The following is a 19,020-nucleotide window of genomic DNA, read 5'->3' as shown; positions in this document are numbered from 1 at the left end:
ATCCTTGTGTGTTGATAGTAGTGGTGATTTACTGTCTTAACCTGAAATTTAGAAATTAGGTGCATTGACTGGGGCTTATTGAAGCCAATACTCCTTCCCCATGGAGGGTTAGTTTGATAATGACAAAGAAATGAACTTGGTGGTGAGAATGACTGGTTTGGAGAAGTGGGTAGATGATAATGTTTGGCCCAGAAGATCTAAACATATAAGGGACTGGTAGAATGAGTAACCTTCCTGCACTCAGTTTTATTCATCCTGATTTTGTTGCCTGTTCTTTTTGCAGTCACAAAAGTAGACTCTAATTTAGTGCAGATCTTTATCATCATCTCCCACTCCTTTGTCAGCATGGAGATGGACACATCTCTGATATTAATAAGCCCACAAACCATCCAAAAGCAGGTGAGGCTGCAGGTCATTGCTGGTGTGCTGAGCTCCACTTAAGTAAGGTATCTTAGAAGTTATTCAGAAGCAGCCTGAGTATTTTCTGATCATGACAGAGCCTGCTAAGTCTAAATGCACTTTCTTTCCAGAAGCATGACGGTGTTTTCCTGCAGCATGATGCTGGCCTCAAGGTTACATCACCATTTTTTCTTACTTTTCTGTTTTATTCTTTTCCCTGTTAAAATAAATGAACAGACCTTTCCTTCATCTGTGAAAACTGCAGTTTGAAGTGGTGCACGAGCTTTGCTCATATGGTCAGCTCTAAAATGCATGACAGTTGGTATTCAGTTAGTGGAAAAGGAAGCCTTGTTTTAATTGAGTCTGTTATAATTAATAAATGAAAACCTATTAGTTATATCAACAGATTTCTAGTGCTGGCCATGTGGGCTGTCAAAGCAATTCAGGAATTGTGTTCAGTGTTCAGGAAGAATTTTTATTACTGAAACTCTTACAAAAAAGTAGTGCTGTCTTTGAATGTCTTCTAAGTTGTCTGTGTTAATTTCTTCCTGTTTCTAATGCAAATCGAATGAATAGTTGATACAGGGCTAATAATGCAAATGATGTGTCACCTTTTAGAGTGCAGAGGGATCTCCTGGTATTAATACTAAACAGGCTTCAGTCTTACTCATTCTGCAACTTTAGTCTGCCAGACAGACTTCAGTTTTTTTTACATATTTTGTTAACGGTTTGCACATTTGGGGAATTGTTTTCCATAAGTCTTACTGTAAAAAAAAATAATCAAATCCAGGTTATTTATTAAAAACTATTTTAATTAATGACAAAGGATATATATATGTGTGTGTATTTGTATATTTTGGAACCGAAGACTTCAGTCATGTGGCTTTAACCACATGCAGAATGCAAACACATTGCTTTTTCTTGGCTGCAAATGTACTGGACTTAAAAGAAGTGCAGATAGATGCAAGCAAGAGGGATGCTTGGGATTGTCTAATCTTCCCTGAGTTTGGGTCATCTTTTTCCAGTGGAGGAAAATTCAGCAGTGTTCAGTGAGCGCTTAACTAGGCTGAATTTGAAGTTATTGTGCATCTAGAAGCGGAGTAGATGGTCAAATGCAGCAAAGTTAACCTTACAGTACTCAGCTGGGACTCACAGGGTCTGCCTTTAGTTCTTACAGAGCTTTGGACAGATAGTTTGATTTCTTTTTTACAGTCCTCATCTTACTGGTACTCCACAGAGCGCCATGAAGGCAAATTGGGAAATGTGCAGTGGATGATTGCAGGCCCCTACTCCTACCATTAGCCCTGGTCTAGATGTGGAGGCAGTCAGGTAAAGAGAAACATCTCAGGAAGGTAACTTTGTGCATTTTAGATGATAAACGAGCACACAAATGTGAGTTTCCCAGGAGCTGTGGTGTGTCCTGCCTTTCTTTTATGATGTAGTGGCTTTTCTCTACCATGGGTGTCCAGCTGCGTGTAGTGGTACCATGACTCCCTCTGGATGCTGGCCTTGGTAAACTTGGGGCTGTACAGCACTTTCTGTGGTGGTCCTAATTGTGACGTGGTGTGGTGAAAGTTAGCACAGACACCTCTGTACAAACTGTGGGACGTGTCTGATGCTCACATGTGCCATGTGGTGAGCAGCACTCAACAGGACCACAGCCTCCTCAAAGAGCCTGACAGCAGCATGGTGCTGCCATTGCTACTGAGAGTAGCAGTGTAATTGCAGCAAAGCAAAAACCTGCGCCCATAAAAGCATAGAATATCTTAAGTTGGAAGGGATCCACAAGCATCATTAAGTCTAACACCCAGCTCAGCTTGCCACTGACGTGCTTCATAGCACAGTCTGCCTACTGCACAGACAGTATCCAAATTGCACCTCCAGTTTCTCATTTAGGCACTCCTGAAGCAGATCTCCATCTTGCCTTCTGAAACATTTGAGGTTTTATAAATTTCTTTAATTTCTTTGAAAAATGGCTCAAAGGGCACAGAGTTCTTTGCAGGCAGTCAGGGAATCCCTGTGCCCCATCCCCGTGCATGTGCTCCTCCACCCTCTTGCTGCTGGTCCTTCTCCTGTTCTCTTCCTGCAAGTCACTTGCAAGATGGATGCGCTCACATGAAGGGCATCTTTTGTAGCATTTGTGTCCTGGAGGCTGCATACTGTCATGACAAACTATGACGATCTCTTTTTTTGAACACGTTTTCCTAATGTGCACGTGTACTTTTGTCAAGGGTACCCATCCCGTGCTTCAAAGTAAAGAACTGAGTTGTTCAGAAAAGCTCTTAAAATGATAAGGGGAGGATGATGATGATGCTGGTGTCTAACGATGAGTCTCATGCTAATTTAAGCATACATTTATTTTGAATTTATTTAAATAACTGTAATAACTACTACCAGAGCCACATTTCTCAAGACCCAGTAGTTTTTAAGTTTTGAAAAACTCCTCGTGTGCATGCACGTCTATAACTTTAAACATCTTTCATATAAATCTAGATTAATGAAGTGTCTTGAGAGTACTTGCCTGTGTGTGCACTTAACTTAAGCGTGTGATGATTAGAAGCACAGGGGCTGTTCAGCCTGGAAAAGAGAAGGCTGTGAGGTGACCTGAGAGTGCCTTTTCAGTATCTAACGGGGGGCTACAGGAAAGAAGGGGACAGACTCTTTAGCAGAGTCTGTGGTGACAGAACAAGGAGAAATGGCTTCAAGCTCAAAGAGGGTAGATTTAGGTTGAATAGAAGGAAAAAATCTTTTACAGTGAGGGTGGCAAGGCACTGGAACAGGTTGCCCAGAGATGTGGTTGATGCCCTGTCCCTGGACACTGTCAGGGCCAGGCTGGATCAGGCCCTGGGCAACCTGATCTAGCTGTGGTGTCCCTGTTTACTGCAGGAAAATTGGACTAGATGGTCTTCAGATGTCCCTTCCAACTCTAAGGATTCTATTATTCTACAATTCCATGATTCTATGATCTGAATATCTGAATAACTGATTACAGAAAGACAGAGATGAGCCTGTAGTTTTTAATTTAAATAAAGGAAGCTGGGACCAACTTTTATATGGGACCAAATTGTGCTCGCGTGTCTCCTTGTGAGGAGGCTGTCACGCATTTACAATCTGATCTCATTCTTCTCCAGTGGGAACAGATGGGGATTTTTGAACTCGGATCAAATTCCTGGAAAGTCGCTGCACTGACATTTCAGGAAGGTGTCAGTGGAAGTGGGAATGTGGATGGCAGAGGGTGCAGCAGCAGAGAATGCTAAAAGGAAGCAGCAGCAACACTTTCCTTCACTTTATTCAACACTGTGGTGATGACTGTGAATATACAATATTTCACGGTAGTAGAATAAACAGTCTTTGCCTTGCCGTCTGGGTTCAGTGTGAAAAGGATCCTCTGCTTGATTTCCTGTGCCCTTTTGTAATTAGCTAAAAATTCTAATTCTCAGTGACACTTTCAGATGTGATTGTATGAGTCTTCCTCCCTCCAGTCTGCTTGGGAATCCTGGCTGCCTTGCAGGTATTTTGACTAGACCTGGGAAGAAGATGGGTCTGGGAAGGTATTTCCTCTACTTTCCCCTGCTCTTACTGGCCTCATTCTCTGGCTTTAGTGCTGCTGCTTCTATCCTGTGGAACCTGGAAGGAAAAGCTCCAACTCACCCCCATGGGTGCCATCACTTTGGGCCTGAGGCCCAAAAAAATTTGAAGACGACTTTGCTGCCTTTTGCTATCTAATGGAACACACAGAAATGTATGTTTTTATTGTAAAAGAGAGGTTGTAGGGGCAAAACAAGACACAAAACCCATCACCAAGATGTTATATTTAGTCATAATTGTTTTAAAATGTTCCATTTGGCGATGTGATTCTTTTCTTTTTGACAGGCTCTTCTCACTAGTACGGCAGGGTGGTAATCTTGTTTGTCCACAGCTTTTCTGATTGAGTTCCTCTGGCTTTGTCTGGGGTCTGGAGATCTTCTGAGCAAGTTTACAAGCTGGTTAACCCTAATTTAAAACATGCAGTGTTTAAGAGAACAGCATGTGCTTCTGATGGAACAGTTTCTCAACACAAAATTCCCTCACTTCTCTCTGAACATTAAATATTCACATCAGAGAAGGTCTGATGGCTTTCCTTTCAATTGTGTGGCTCAAGCCACAGTGCCAACAAGATTTTGCATTGAATTGAAACTGCTGTATTGTATCAGACTAGAACTGCTTCTTATTTGTATTTATGAGATACCTAGTCGCATGATGGGCTTTTCAGAGCACATCTGAGCACATCTTTTGTTTTCAGTAGATGTGCAAAAACTCCGTGTGTGTGAATGTGTGAAATAGAAATGAAATGTGCCATGACTTTGGAAATGGTTTGTGGTTGGTGAACTTCAGTTTTATGGTTTCTTTTTTAAAGTTTCAGTTTATCAGTTGTTTTTGTTCCAACAAAAAGCAAAAATATGCAACTTGTGTTTTTCAAGTCTTTTGGATCTGGTGAACCCACACAAGACTGAAATAAGAAAGGGAACTGTTGCTGGTGGGTGGCTGGATGTATGCAAGAAAACTGGCAGACAAGTAGGCTGCAAATGTGCTTGTGCAGTGCAAGCTGCTTGAATTTTAATTCACAGTACACAGCTCTGACTGGCATGGACTGCTCTTGTGTGCATATCTACAGCACAGTCATTTGCTGCTCACCCGAATACACAAGGTTTTTGTGCCTTAATGGATGGCTTCCTCTTCGGTGCTCCTTTATGACAAAGGTGTGGGAACAGACAAGACAGGAAACATCCCATTGCATTGCTAATTTTAACCATCACTGGAACGACTCAAGGACATCGCTGTGCTGTGAGTATACTGAGCTGCATCCTCAAACACGCAGCAGCTTCCACATGCTTCTGGCATCAGTATGGCACTGTGGTCTCTGCTTCACAGCACTATAAACAACATGAAGTTTTTACCAGGCACTAATTCAGCCCAAAGGCCTTCTGCTGCTATACGGAACATTTTTGCCATCTGGCACTATTGGGTCAGCAAAGCAGTTTTGCTACGTGATGCACCAAAGAAAAGAACAACAGTCAGCCTAAATCTTGAAGCAGCTGCTTTAGAGCAGCAAGCAGGCTGCCTGCTCTAACATTTGTTCTCTGTGTGCAGTAGATAACACTATCCCTTGCCACTGGATCTCTTTCTTGCGATGGCACGAGCTGGGGCAGGATACCTCCTGCTTTACTGGGACAACTGTCCTTGCTGAATCTCAGAGAACAGAACAAATGTGTTGGGGCAGACCTCACTGGTAATTTCTTACATTTTTCACTGTCTCTTTTCAGGCCTGCACATGTGTTTGGAGTATGATTTTCTTTTAAACGATATGATACAGTTCCTCTTATGAGTCTTAACTCTTGTCCAACAAAGACCCTCTTGTCTGTTATACATGAAGCATATGCTGGCATCTGCTCCGTTCTTTTGATCAAGTATTTGGCAATGTAATTATGTATGTCAAGTTGTTCAGGCTGTGCTGACTTGTACCTGCTGAAAGATTTGCCCCACGGTTTATGTCTCTCTGTGGCTTTTGGTTGAGTCAGCAGTTGGAAGATGCACATAAATATTTGTGGGCAAATTATGTAACCATCTGCACTCGATTCTTTACTTCACTGAAAGCCAGCAGGGTTATATTTGGTTTGCTAATAGCCAAATAAAGGTAATATTCATTCATATGTGTGGATTGAATAAAGGATTTAGAAGAGTATGAGAGCATTTCATGTGTGAAATGAAACTTTAGGAATCCTAAGGTTTTGGCAGTGGAGAGGTTAATGGTTCATGACAGAAAGCTTTGTAATTGCTTTCTGTTTTGGAGGAACTGGGCCTCAGGGGAACTGCTCAAATGAAAGAGTCCTTGGATTCTGTCTTGTTACTGCGTTCAATGGCAAGTCAAGACCTAATGAGGGATCACCTGGTATCGTTTAAGGGCTCTTCCAGTATTATTTTAGTCTCCTGTGTAGCATGGGGTTCGCTAATAGCTGGTGAGCTGTTTGACTTTCAGAGGCTTCCCTGGAAATCCCCTGGATAGTGGACCATAGGTGGTTTGTCCAGGATTCAGCGTTCAATTATTACATCCCCATTTCTGTGTGTTCTACACGGCATTCAGACTACGTAGGTTTGTATGCACTTGTTCTGGATCCCTACTTTTGTCGCTCACTTTCTGCAGGATGATTTTGCAGTAGGCATTACTGTCTGTCCATCTTGCTACCTTGTGAAGAAAAAAAATTAACGCTGTCTTTCACCATGCACATGTCCTGACTGTTTATCTGACCTGTAGCCTATTCTCTGGCTGAGCTTTGCACATCTGCAAGAGAAGTTGGACTGAATCCTTACAGGTCCCTTTTAGTTCGGGCTGTTCTATGACTCTATGCCCCTGTTTTTCACACTAGCTTTAGCACATAGGCAGAACAGGCAGATGTTGTTATGAAAAAGATGTTACATCTGAGTAGATGGTAGAGAGATGAGTCTGAATCACTGGTTTCTTGTTTTTCCCTTGTTTGCTTTAGATGTAGTCTGTATTTCAGTGTTAGCATAGCAGTGATGGGCAGCACTGGGAATTGAAAGGGAGTTGTCCCATGTTGGTGAAGCTGCCCATTCTGGATGAAATATAGCTGCTTTTAGAGCTGGATACAGGAGCTGTAGCTTGAGAAGGGCTCAGTGTTACTCCAGCTTCTGGGTCTTTGTTTTCTTTTTTTCTGTTTGCCACTTGCTCCTTAAAAGATTCAAGCACACCAAGTAAGTGAATCTGATAGACAAGGAATGAGCTCTGTCTGAAGTGACACAAAAGGCAAGGTTTCTGTAAGCAACGTGGAGAAACGTCCCTGCTTCTCATGTGCATCAGGTGGGGGAGACGTGGCTGCAGCAGCAACTGGCCATTCCTCACAGGAGTAGAGCAGTTGCTTCCACTGCAGCTGCCAGTGTTAGAGGGCTGGGCCTTTGCGATGGCGTGAGCCGATGCAGGACTCCTCCTGCTTTACTGGGATAACTGTCCTTGCTGGATCTCAGAGAATGGATCAAATGTGTAGGAGCAGAGCAGGCAATTCCCATGAGTAGGCAGCTGGTGGAATCTCCTTGTTGAGAATTTGAGCCCCGTGCTGGAGTGCTGTTAGCTCCTGCACTGATGAATACCATCACATCCCTAACAGGGTCACCGAGAGGCTCCCACATGGGTCACTGCAGGTACCCCACCTGCCAGCTGTGCAGAAGAAGCAGAGCCACCAGAAATACTCCTCGTTTAGTACTTTTCTTGGTAATGATGTGACTTGCAGAGGATTTTTAATTTAAATAAAAAAAAGAGAATCAAGTTGTTCCGATTTAGTTTTGATTTTTATTGCTTCTAAGAAAATGCTTTGCAGGGCTCCATCTCATTAGTGCCTCTATTCAGAGTGATGATCCAAGCAAGGGAACTAATAATAGTGTTTAACAGTGTTCCTTTTGATTTGAGATCTGCATAAAGAGCGATGCAGAATTAAAGTACTCAGTGTTTTGCGCTGCTTTTTGTAGTCTGAACTCTTTGTGACAAGTGACATTAATTTTCATGCAATTCTGGAAGAAAGAAATCGGATAGCTATTTCTAATTGTGAGTAGTTAGGAATACGGTATGTGTGTAATGTAGGAGAGATTGATTAGACTCATTATGACATGAAATGAAAATGTCAGATTGCAAAAATAAGCAATAGAGGTGTCACAGTTTTTTTTATTACACTCTGCCTTAGGTTTTGTAATACTGAAAAGGGATCATACACCACCTCCCCCCCCAAAAAAAACCCCAAACCATGCTACCCTGAAAGAACATCAGTCAACACCAAATGATGTTACCCTGCAGAACATCAGAGAAGGGGAAAATACTCATAATTATTGGGGAAAAACTGACTCCCAGGAGATGGATGAGTGTGATTTGTTTGAATAATTGCATGAAAAGAAATAAACAGACAGGAGAAAAAAAAAAAAAAAGAAATATATATTCTGGTTTAGAACTGCAGATGAGACAAGATTGCATCTCCTTATGTGCACAAGTTTGTTTTCAGGGCTGTGGCAGAAGTGATGGAAACCCTTCTAAACAAGCCTTAATTGCCATGCCAAGAAGCTCTGGAATGAAAAAACATTCTTATTACTGGGTTGTTTTCTTTCAATAATCTGTAGCTGCCTCTTACAAGAACCAATGTGTTACTGTGATAACTTAAAACTTTTCTAAAACTAGGATCTGATGTCCAGACCCTTCTTTTATTCCTGCATCCTTCTGTGCTGATGAGAACAAGCAGTGGGAAGATGGACGCCCTGTACCCCCTCTTAGCAGAGGGCAGCCTCGTGGGAGCACTGCTTTCTCATGTCCTCTGTGCTCTTCTCCAGATGTGATAAAGATAGCTTCTGAAATGAAAATCTCTTAAACAGACTTTTCATTATGATTTTGTTTCTGGTACGGTTGACTCTTGCTCTATATCTTCTTCTATCCCCAAATTAGCAAAGGCCTAGCTCTGTATTCACTACTGCTTAGGAAGTGGCCAGCCAGTTTGATGTTCTGTATATGTATCAGCACTAAAAATTAAGCAGCTGGAGCTTAAAACAAGTTGAATAATCAGGTTTAAGTCAGGTCTTGTTTTGGACTGAGATCAAGAATGAAACATTTTGGCTCAGGAACATCAGAGGATGGAGACATGAGGAATGTTGAGGTGCTGCAGCAGCTTGCTGTGGGGCAGGGATGGGGTGAGCAGCCTCTTGAAGTTCCTTCCAGCCCCATTTTCTAAGATTCTGCAAAAAACACAATTACAGTGCTTGTTAGCTGTGCAATTTGCTGTAGATACATTGCTGTCAGCAACTTGCATGTGCTTGGTGTCTGTGTACATCGTTTTAGTTGGTGCACTTTGTGGGAGAAGTGTTAACGGGTGCATTGCTGCAGGTCCCCAGCATTGCACTCCCACACATGAAGGTGAACCCAGGCCATTGCCCTTGGCAGTACTGCATATATCAGCTCGTGGAGAGCTGTAATATCAACAACTGTGCACGTTCCTGAACGAGTCAGATAACCTGAGGAAGATTAATTGATTGTAATAGACTATCTCCAGCCCATTCCAGCCCAAAGTAGAACCTTATGTTATTTATAGTACTTAATCTGATCGTGGAATCTCAATGTCAAAACACGAAATTTTGTGAGTGTGGCTCTCATTCTCCTGGCAGACCTGTAATTTCTGAACTCGTCAATTCTCAGAACCCAAGCTGAGCTGCACATCAAGTGGCTGTTATTTATGAGTACAGATGCTTAGCTGTTTTAAAACTAACAACAAAAAAAACAACCCTGCCCAAATAAAGACAACAACCCCCCCCCCAGTAAGACTCATATCCAGACCTTAAGAATATTAACTTGATTCCGTGGAAACAGAGCAGTGTAAAACTCCGTCTTCAAATTTTCCACTTAAGTAATACTGGGGAAAATCTGTTCCAATATATTTTTAAAGAAGTGGTCTGGGGATGTCAGTGAAAATGTTTCAAGTATTTCCACGCAGCCCTATTTCAGGAGAATTGCTTCTGAAACTCATCTCTGGTAAAAAACAGCTCTTGGCCAGATTTATCCCTGGGGTAATTTTCCTCCATGTTAATAGCATTGCAGGAAGGGTGATTTTGGCTTGTTCTTTCATTTATAAAATGGGAAATATGTATAACTACAACCCATCTTTACCCAAGGTATATTTCACAGGGGAAAAACATGCATGATTCTATCATTACTTTGTTAATTTAATTATAACAACAGATGTGGCATTTAATCTATTTGACTTTGTTATTCGGTTACTAAATCCTACTCAAAGAATGTTTTGATTTTCCCCAGCTACAGTGCAATAAACCTCGCAGCTTCTTGAAATGTTGCGCAGCTTTGCAACTTCCTCTCCCTCTCTGCATCAATAATCTAATCTTTTTGCTGCTAGCACTTTGCTTTGAAACTAGATGTAAATCTGTCTTTCTTGCTGCTCACACCAACAACTATTTCCTCCTCTGCTCTTTTTTGTCCCTTACTTTCAAGTTAGAAAATAAGCTAATTTAAAGGCACAGCTGTTTCAAACAAAGTTTAGGCACATTTGTGTTCAGTGGCATTTGGTACATATTTAAGAAAGTGCTTCTCTTCAAGTCATTTCTCATATTGGAAACCAGAGTAGTAAACTAGTAAGTGCTACTTGTGTTTGGTGGCCTGGAAATAACAGAAATATTTCCAGTGGTATTTCCAGTGCTATGATTTATACTGCCTTCAAACAGAAATCTGTGCCTCCTGCTTAATCAGGATGCACAGAACTGAGACGTTTGCAGCTGTGTGGGAGTGGATGCCCATGGGTTCTATTAGGGGAGCAGAAGTTCTGCTCAAGGGCTTCCTGTGGCTGCTGCAGTGGTCCAGCAGTGCTCCATTGTCTTGGCTGTGGTATCTCATCACTGGGCTGACTTTGGCAAATCAGCACAAGCACACTCTAAAGGAAGTTTTACCCGGTTGCTAAAATAAATGGAGTTGGGCACTTCCTGGAGGTGCTGTTCTTTATCTCTTTTTTCTTTTCCCTTACAGATAAAGCCTAAATAGGCATAGACCAACTCAAAGCAGCAATGTAGAGATGTTACATCTTTTAGATGCCAGGGTTGAATGACAAGGATCACAGTAGCTGTTTTCTGTTCTTTTTCTCCTTTCCTCCATGCCCTGGTCCCACTTCTTGAGTAGCCACCTCCAGGCTACGACCTCAGTGTTTCACAGACTATTCTCAGTTGGAAGGGAGCCACAACCATCGTTGAGTCCAACCCCTGGCTCCATGCAGGACCACCCAAAAAGTAGACCGTATGTCCAAGAGCATTGTTCAAACACTTTGGCAGCTTCGGGTGCAACCACTGCCCCTAGGAGCCAGTTCCATGCCCCATCACCCTCCAGTGAAGAACCTTTTCCTAATCGCCAACCTGGAGTTGATGTGTTGCAGTTTCTGGCCAGGTTTGAATTCTTGGGAACCTTTGGTACTGAGGGTCTGCTGGGCTCAGCAGCGAGTTGAAACGTTGATGATACTGCACTACTCTTTGAAATCCTACATGAAGGACAGAAAGATTATTTATACTATGCAATATTTATGACGTGGTAATTTAATGTAGTGATTGATGAGATTTTTTGACTCCTCATGAGATTTCAAATGAACAAAGTTAGATATGTCAGACTTAATGACCCTTCCTTCTGCCCTTTTGAACAGTTTGATTTCCAGGCACAAATTTCCTCTCTTCTCTTTTCCCAATCACTGGGACTTTCCACAATCGTGTAATGGTTTGATTACCTTCCTGCACAGGTTGGAAAGGGGTTTTGTCACCCATGGGGAGCAGCTAGGATGGGTTCTTCCTCATTCAGCTTCCTTCTTAATGCAGCAGTTTGCATGAGCACATGGCTTTAGATGACTGCTTCAGACCTACAACATGCTTGCCCCGTGCAGACATTTTCTTATCTAGCTAATTAATCCACAAGGTATTGCAGACAATGTGGTAAATAATACAGGAAATGATTAAACTGCTTTCTTTCCACTGTTTTATTTTATACAGTGTGTGAAGCCTGGCATATCCGGCTCATAGGAGATGTAGCAGAAAGCAGTGACAGGTTGATGTGCTCAGTGTTATTGTAGTTTATGAAAGCTAGGGTGGAATTTCTCATTCTTTCCACTTTTTTTCTTGAGGAGATCTTTCCCAGTGCTGCCAAAAAGCAGTCTGGGGAGCTTCATGTAATCCCAGCAGAGGAAGGTGAATGTCTCTGGCAACTGATTGAGGGCGATGATAACTGACATTAGTGATCAGGGTAGCTGCTCTCATTTGCCCCCCTGGATCACCATGCTAATGCTATAAGGAGCTTGCTTGCCTATTTTAGCTACAGCAGTTGAAGGCCTAAAGGTAGGTGACATGAATGCTTCTATAAATATGCATAGTTTTAATCAAGTCCTTGTTTATATTTAGATAATACAGTAATGGTATAAACAGAGGTTCAAGTGGGATATATAAAAGATGTTGAAGAAGGCTATGACAAGTGGTTGTTGTCTTCAGTTTTTAACTGAGGTCTTGAGTAAGGTTAATAGAAGATGTCTACAGTTGGACTATGCTGAATTATTGGAAGTATTTATTTCTCTGATGTAAAGAAGGGGAGAATGAGATGTGAGAATTCCAATGAAGTTCTTCTTGGTCTTTCATGTATCTGCCTTACTCATGTACCATGCTATCTCCTCCTGTCTCTCAAACAATTTATTGATGTAATGCAGCTGTCCTTTGGGATTTTGAGGGGAGGAATTTTTTTTCTCTAAAACGAATGTCACCATTCTCCATCAATGGAAATAACCTGAGCTTAAAGAACTCTGAAATTCTTCATAAACCTCCCTGAAAAATCTCCCGTGTTGTAGCCTCTACAAACTTCTCGTCTAGTGCTGGAAACAACCAGCAAATGTGCTGATCTCCCCAGCAGTGAGACCAGCACTTACGCTGCTGGACAGGCACAACTGCTGGCGTGCACTCAAGTAAACCCCTGCTGCTGACTCTCAAAGTTCATCCACTTGCTTCCAACTTTTAACGTTCACATTGTAGTTTTTATCACTGTGTGAATGAGACTGTAAGCACTGCTTTCCTGGAAGTGCTGCTTTTTCAACGGTAGTAAATGTTTATGCTGAACAGAAGCCATAGGAAAACACAGAGCACAGTAGGATGTGAATCGAAATCAATTTGCAGACATACACTTCCTGTCTCAAAATGTGGACCACTGTAGAGCCGCAAAGATTTATTGTTTTTTCACCAGGTCCTAAGGTGTGTGTTTAATTAGGTGTGTTTGTGAGAAGGAAATGACTCTTGAAAGAGGGTATTGAGCTTGAAACGGTGCAGTTGTGAGCTGAGCTGCATACAGAACAGTGCCATAACACTGCGCTGCGAGGGAGGTGACAGCTCTGCTGCTTAACGATTCTGAAGACACCATCTTGCACTACTTGCTTTGTAGCACCAGCCTTGTAGAGCTGACAAGGTGAGCCTTGGTGATGGAGGTCTCACTTAACTTTTTTTTTTTTTTTTTTTTCTGAAGAAATTCAGCTGAACCATTAACTAAAACATGGGTGGGATATTGGGATATTAGCTTTGAGTGAGAGATGCTTGTCCAAGGGTCGTATTTCTTTGCAGGAATGCAGGATTGAAAAGGACTGAAAGCTGTTGAAAGTAAAACTTCCAAAAGTTCTCCAATTTAGGCTCCAAAATCCATTGACTTTATGGAAGGTTTGGGATATAAACTGGGGAAAATGCTGCAGCCCTTCCAGTAGCTAATTAGTAACTTTATCAGCTGTGTCTGTGGACAGCAAAGTTCTTTTCATTTTGTAAAGTACATTTATAACATGAGCTCTAATGAAACTCAAATAATAATGATTGAAATGTTGTCATTTCAGTCAGCTTTCTGTGACCCCTTCCTCATCGCCTGAGTACATCATGAACAGTGAGGAAGCTGGGATCTTTTTTTTCCTGATTATGTTATTAAAAAGGGAGATTGTATTTTTCCACCGATGTGGATGTCTAGTCTGATGTAGCTGTTAGGAAATTCCAACCTTTTCCTACAGATTGCATTGCTTTGGTTGCAATGCTGTGGCCATACACGATTTCCTATAGGAACTGACTATATTTATGTGGCACATCTGTTTCCAATCTGGAATAACCTTGCTTGCTACCTACACAAATAGATTCGTCTTCTGATTTTCATTAGCATGTTGCATTGGAAGAAGTTGCATGATGGCAGCTGACAGTGCCTGTTTGTTTGGAAGATCTTGCTTCCTTGCAGGTCCTGTTTGAAAACATGGGTACATCACGAGCCAAATGCTGCAGTAAGGTGTCTAAGATCTGGGACTGGCTGGAGCAAGCCGTCATCTGCTGGTAAAGATCCGTTAGGCAAATGTGGTTGAGCTACACACTGTTCAAACCACCATGCCCAGACATTTACTGGTTGTAGTCTGTTGCCATCTGTACCTGTGCTTTTGCCCCTGGCAGCCCTGGAAACGTACAGGTGGGACCAGAATTCAAAACACAGCACTCAGGTTGGATATTAGGAAAAATTTCTTCTTATGAAGGGTGGTGAGGCATTGGCACAGGCTGCCCAGGGAGGTGGGAGGTCACTGTCTCTGGAGGTGTTCAAGGAAAGGGCAGATGTGGCACTGAGGGACGTGGTTGGTGCGCATGGTGGGGATGGTCAGCGGTTGGCCTAGATGATCTCAGTGGTCTTTTCCAACCTTAATGATCCTATGAGGGTATGGGCTGTGCAGGGGAGGGCTGCTGCATGAGTTTTGATGGCCTGTTTGCTTTCATAGCCGAATGCGCTGAAGAACCGCTAATGGATCCTTTGTTGTGTTTCTGTGCAGCTTTGGGGATTGTTTCATTTTGGATCAGTATGAAAGCAGGTGGGACACCATTCCCTCTGCAAACAGGCTGTTGGCTAAGCAGACTGGGAAGGAAATCTGTGTTTATAATATTGTATATGTAGAAGATACAGAATAATTTTTAAAAAAGGCTGATTTTGACATTGGTGTTGAAAAGATTAATGTTGTTGTGATGAAATAAAACTTGACTGCCACAAACGGTTACTGTAATTCAGATGGTAACGTAGATGTTAAACTTGCATTGATGAAGTGTCTGAAGAGGCAGAATTTGTGCCCTGCGGAGCACTGAGATTACTGAGGAGTGCATGCTGCTTTAAAGAGGACAGATTTTGATAAATGAGTCTCCATCTTATTACTGACACACTTGAGAAGAAAGTGCTGTATTCACCAGCGGGTAGGAAAGCCCTAAGGCTCCCAGCTCTTATTCTGGCCCTTCATCCTGGAGATGCTTCTGAGGACATATTTCCCAGTGCAAATTAGGAAAACATGCATTGTATGTGTCTGGGTTTGTTGTCTGAATGAGAAATCAATAGACAAATAGCAATAATAATAATAATAATAATAATCTTGTGGCTGGTAATAACTTGGGCAGGAAGAAATTCATAGAAATAGACACAGAGTGAAAATGGCAGTGATGGTCCTTAAGGCATAAGAATTAAAAATCCCATGCACTTCTTTTGTAACACCAAGAGAAAATTCCCAGCCGGTGTGTTATTAATTTTAATCTCTTTCTAAGCTTTCTTCTGTGTATGTGCTAACCCATAACTTAATCAGCTTATTTTAAACATTGTCAGTTTCATTTTCTAAGCTTCAGGCAGCCAGTTACCTATTTGAATTATATCTTTTGACTCTGAAACAAGCATTTTTTCCATCATAAAAGTCTGCTTTACATGAAATGTCTCCAAATTTTTTTCACAAAGTGCTGCCTATAATAGAACAAAGCATAGCACTGTCATAATTTATGATGTCTCTTACTGATCTGCTCACCCAAAAAAGCATGTTTTGTGCTCTCTGCGTTTGGTATCCAACATATTGTCTTGTGCTGACAACCACAGCCTGTTCCAGATTAATTTAAGCCCAAGTGTCCTGCTCAGCATCACAAATCCAGTATTTGGTAGGGCTGAGAATAGAGTCTCTCTTCTGTCATAACTCAGTTCCTCACTGTAATTATGGGGCAGCTCTCCTTCTGAATGAGTGAACTTCTATCATGACCAAGCCTGTTATAATGAACAGGTTCCACTTTATTTTCTGATGAATTCTCCTTCCTTAGTGATTCTTTTGCAGTTTTGAAACATACTTCCTCAGTGAAACATAGTAAAAAGGAAATGTTGAATTTCTGCTTTAGCAATATTTGTTAAGCAAGGAGGTTGAGGAAGTGATTATGTTGCAAGAGAATGGACCGGCTCTGTTAGGTGAAGGAGCTTGAGCAACACGGCTTAGAATGTGTGGGAGTGTAGTACAGGTCAAGAATTTGCAGCGAAGGGATTTCCACCTCCCTTTATTGACAGAAACATGGGTGTATTTGCAAGCCACCGTTCCTGCAGGTGAAGCACAGCTCTAGAAGTCAAGAATGCATGAGAGAACTACCCAAACATCAGTTCCCCTTGAACCCTCGATCACAAGGATTTTTTTCCCTCCTTCTAACAAGACATTTCATTTTTGGAGGTTGCATAGCCATGGAGCATGCAAACAGTGGCAGTGCTTGCTGCCGTGACTGAGCACACTGAGCTCACTGAATTGCTCTCAGTATTCACCAGTGACCATTTGTTTAGTCTCTTATGATTCCAAAACAGAGGCATGTGTTTAAAAACCACGATCATGTATACTTGTTGGAATTTTAATTGCAGTTTTTCTGTATTTGGTTTGGGTTTTTTTTTTTTTTTTTTTTTTTTTTTTAATAGCTCAGTTAACTATTGAAGGAGAGCAGGAAGAGGACCACAGAAAAAACCTCTTGATGTTTCTTTGTTCATTCTACAAATATCTGAGACAGTAAGATGATGTCTTGCTGGGGATGCAGTATGGTGACATCTTAAGGATTCCTAGCATGGTTTGTTGCACATTAAGCTTGCCTGCAAGCTTCCCTCTTTGGTTCTGGGCCCAATGTGCAGTGAGAGCCCATGTCCTCGGTTCAGCAGAGGGCAAAACCAGGGCTGCCTTCAGGCACCAACAGGTACAGCTGGCTACTGACAGTGAGGAGAGTTCATCAGTAGATATTCACACTGACTGTCTGTGAATGACAAATGGTATTCTGTTCTCCAGAAGCTGTGTGCGCTGCTTCCTCGGATCTTCACCAGCAAGAGCCAAGTTGTGACCTAACACTGGTTTTGTTCCCCGCAGCCACAATATGTTTAGGCAGCAGACATCTATGCCAAAGACTTTCAGTCCATTCTTGGCTCCAAGTCTTGTGCAGCCCTTTGTTCTTTGCCTTCTTTTTCTTTGAGGTTTATCTTTATTTTCTCTTGCAAACATGAGGAGACAGGAGCTCTGTGAATTAGCATGTGACTCTGGGATGTGGGTAGTTTGTTTTAGTAGTTTGCTGGAGATCCCTGCAGTACCTCATAGGACTGCTGACTTGTTTTCTTCTTTTGCGTTTTTGCAAGCTGAGCTGACAGTTTGAATTCTCCCAGTTTATGTTCAAATCCAAGCCCATTTCTTCTGCAGCACATAGAGCAAGTGATCCATCCTGCTGAAACCCCGAAGGAAGGAAGCAAGGAGCAGAGCTGAAGGGCTCTGACTGATGCTGGTGGCACGGCTGAGCCCCTTCATCAGTGCTGCTAATGGAGGACAGGCTGGGACTTCCCTCCAGGTGGTCTGTCAAGCAGAAAGGTAACAATTGTAGGAAATTCCTTTCCCGTCACCAACTCAAGCTCAACAAACATTCCCTTTGTGAGGGACTGGGGTCATCCCTCTGGTTTCTTATTTCTCTTTGTTAGCTGCTGGGAATTTGTTGAGAAGTTCCTTTATGGAATCCATGGATTATGGAGTGGTGGTTTGTTTCTCCCTTCCTAAATTTCATCAAACCTTTCAAAGAAGACCAAAGAAGGTGATGTTCTAGAAAACCTCCTAGAAACAGCACAGTGTCACCACACTGCTTAATTTGTTCTGCCAGAGTATAAGCTAAAATCTCACCTACGTGCTTGCTAAGCTGGTGTGGCTGCTTTTGGTTTAAATGTTGACACTGGGGGTTCTTCATTCAAGCAAGGCTGAAAGGACACAGGCAGCTCATCTCTGTGAGGAGCACATGAATGTGGTGTTCGAATGGAGGCTTCTTGTTTCTTCAGAAAACAATGCCCTTCCTCTGCGAGCAAGGCAGGATGTGCTGTCCTTTCACTTTGTGTACCAAGTGATATGCAGCTCTGCCCTGGTTTCAGAGCTTCCTGATTTATGGTGTTGCAGTAAGAGCTGCTGACTGTAGCTGCTCAAAGAGCATGTAAAAGTCAACAGCTTTGACAGATGTGACCCAATGTCAATAGTTTTGCTTTCTATAATTTCGTGTCTTTGGGGCTCTGACTCCTTCCATTAAACAGTGAATAGGTGATGTTTCTGTAGATGCATTGTGGCACATTGTGTTCTTTCAGGTCACCTGTTAATCACCTTTGCAGTTTTGTAACTTCACATGTATCTCAAAGCTGTCTTAAAGCCATCTGATGTGTGCCATGGCTCCTATGTCATACATTTTCTGAAGGCTTGTTCTTACTGACATGCTTGTAAATCCATTAGAAAATTATGGTACTTTTGGTTAAGGTCACGAGGAGGGTGTGGAACAGCCTATTCTTTAATTTCGTGCTTTGCCTCCCTTTTGGAGGGTCAGGTCATCAGTTTTATTCTGGCCTTTTCTTTCAGGTCTTTCTTCCTTGCCTTTGTAGTGGTGCCCTTTTGGACTGAGTGCCAGTGAGGAGCCACATACCTAAAATACATCTCAGAGTGTGAGAGCAGATAAAACAGGTCTGGGCAAGGAAGGGTGTCGGTTTGTGGACACAGTGCAGACTGGAATGTGGATGTAGTTGCCAGGGCCAAAACCAGCTTGCAGAGGTAAAGGCTTTTTTTCTTTCCTGTGAGTAAGCTGGAAATGTATTAGCTTGGAGTAGTGATATGTGTATGAAAACTATTCCTTTTAGTTTCCTTTTCTCTGTTTCTAAGAAAAGATATTCTTTGTGTTAAGAAATCAAAATTCATAGAATCAAAGAATGTCGTGTGTTGGAAGGGGCCCATAAGGATCATCAAG

The 19,020-nt window shown here is 42.2% G+C and overlaps 1 protein-coding gene across 5 annotated transcripts in view; it reads left to right on the top strand.

Annotated features, from left to right (window-relative positions):
* FAM107B (family with sequence similarity 107 member B) overlaps positions 1–19,020 on the top strand; it is a 118,942-nt gene that overhangs the window by 81,007 nt on the left and 18,915 nt on the right. Inside the window, exon 1 of one of the 5 annotated variants that reach the window (XM_042815368.1) lies at positions 12,050–12,297. The exons of 2 other annotated variants lie outside the window; for them this stretch is intronic. The gene's annotated coding sequence lies outside the window, so the exon portion shown is untranslated. Of the gene's footprint in view, positions 1–12,049; positions 12,298–13,330; positions 13,406–17,598; positions 17,622–19,020 lie in introns of those variants that run through there. 2 more of the 5 variants (XM_042815369.1, XM_042815366.1) reach the window with 2 other exon arrangements.

This window comes from Centrocercus urophasianus, unplaced genomic scaffold (assembly GCF_019232065.1).
Source record: "Centrocercus urophasianus isolate 14NV4802_14NV808 unplaced genomic scaffold, USGS_Curo_1.0 seq_15, whole genome shotgun sequence".
Taxonomy (NCBI): domain Eukaryota; kingdom Metazoa; phylum Chordata; class Aves; order Galliformes; family Phasianidae; genus Centrocercus; species Centrocercus urophasianus.
This window is presented reverse-complemented; position numbering and strand designations above follow the sequence as displayed.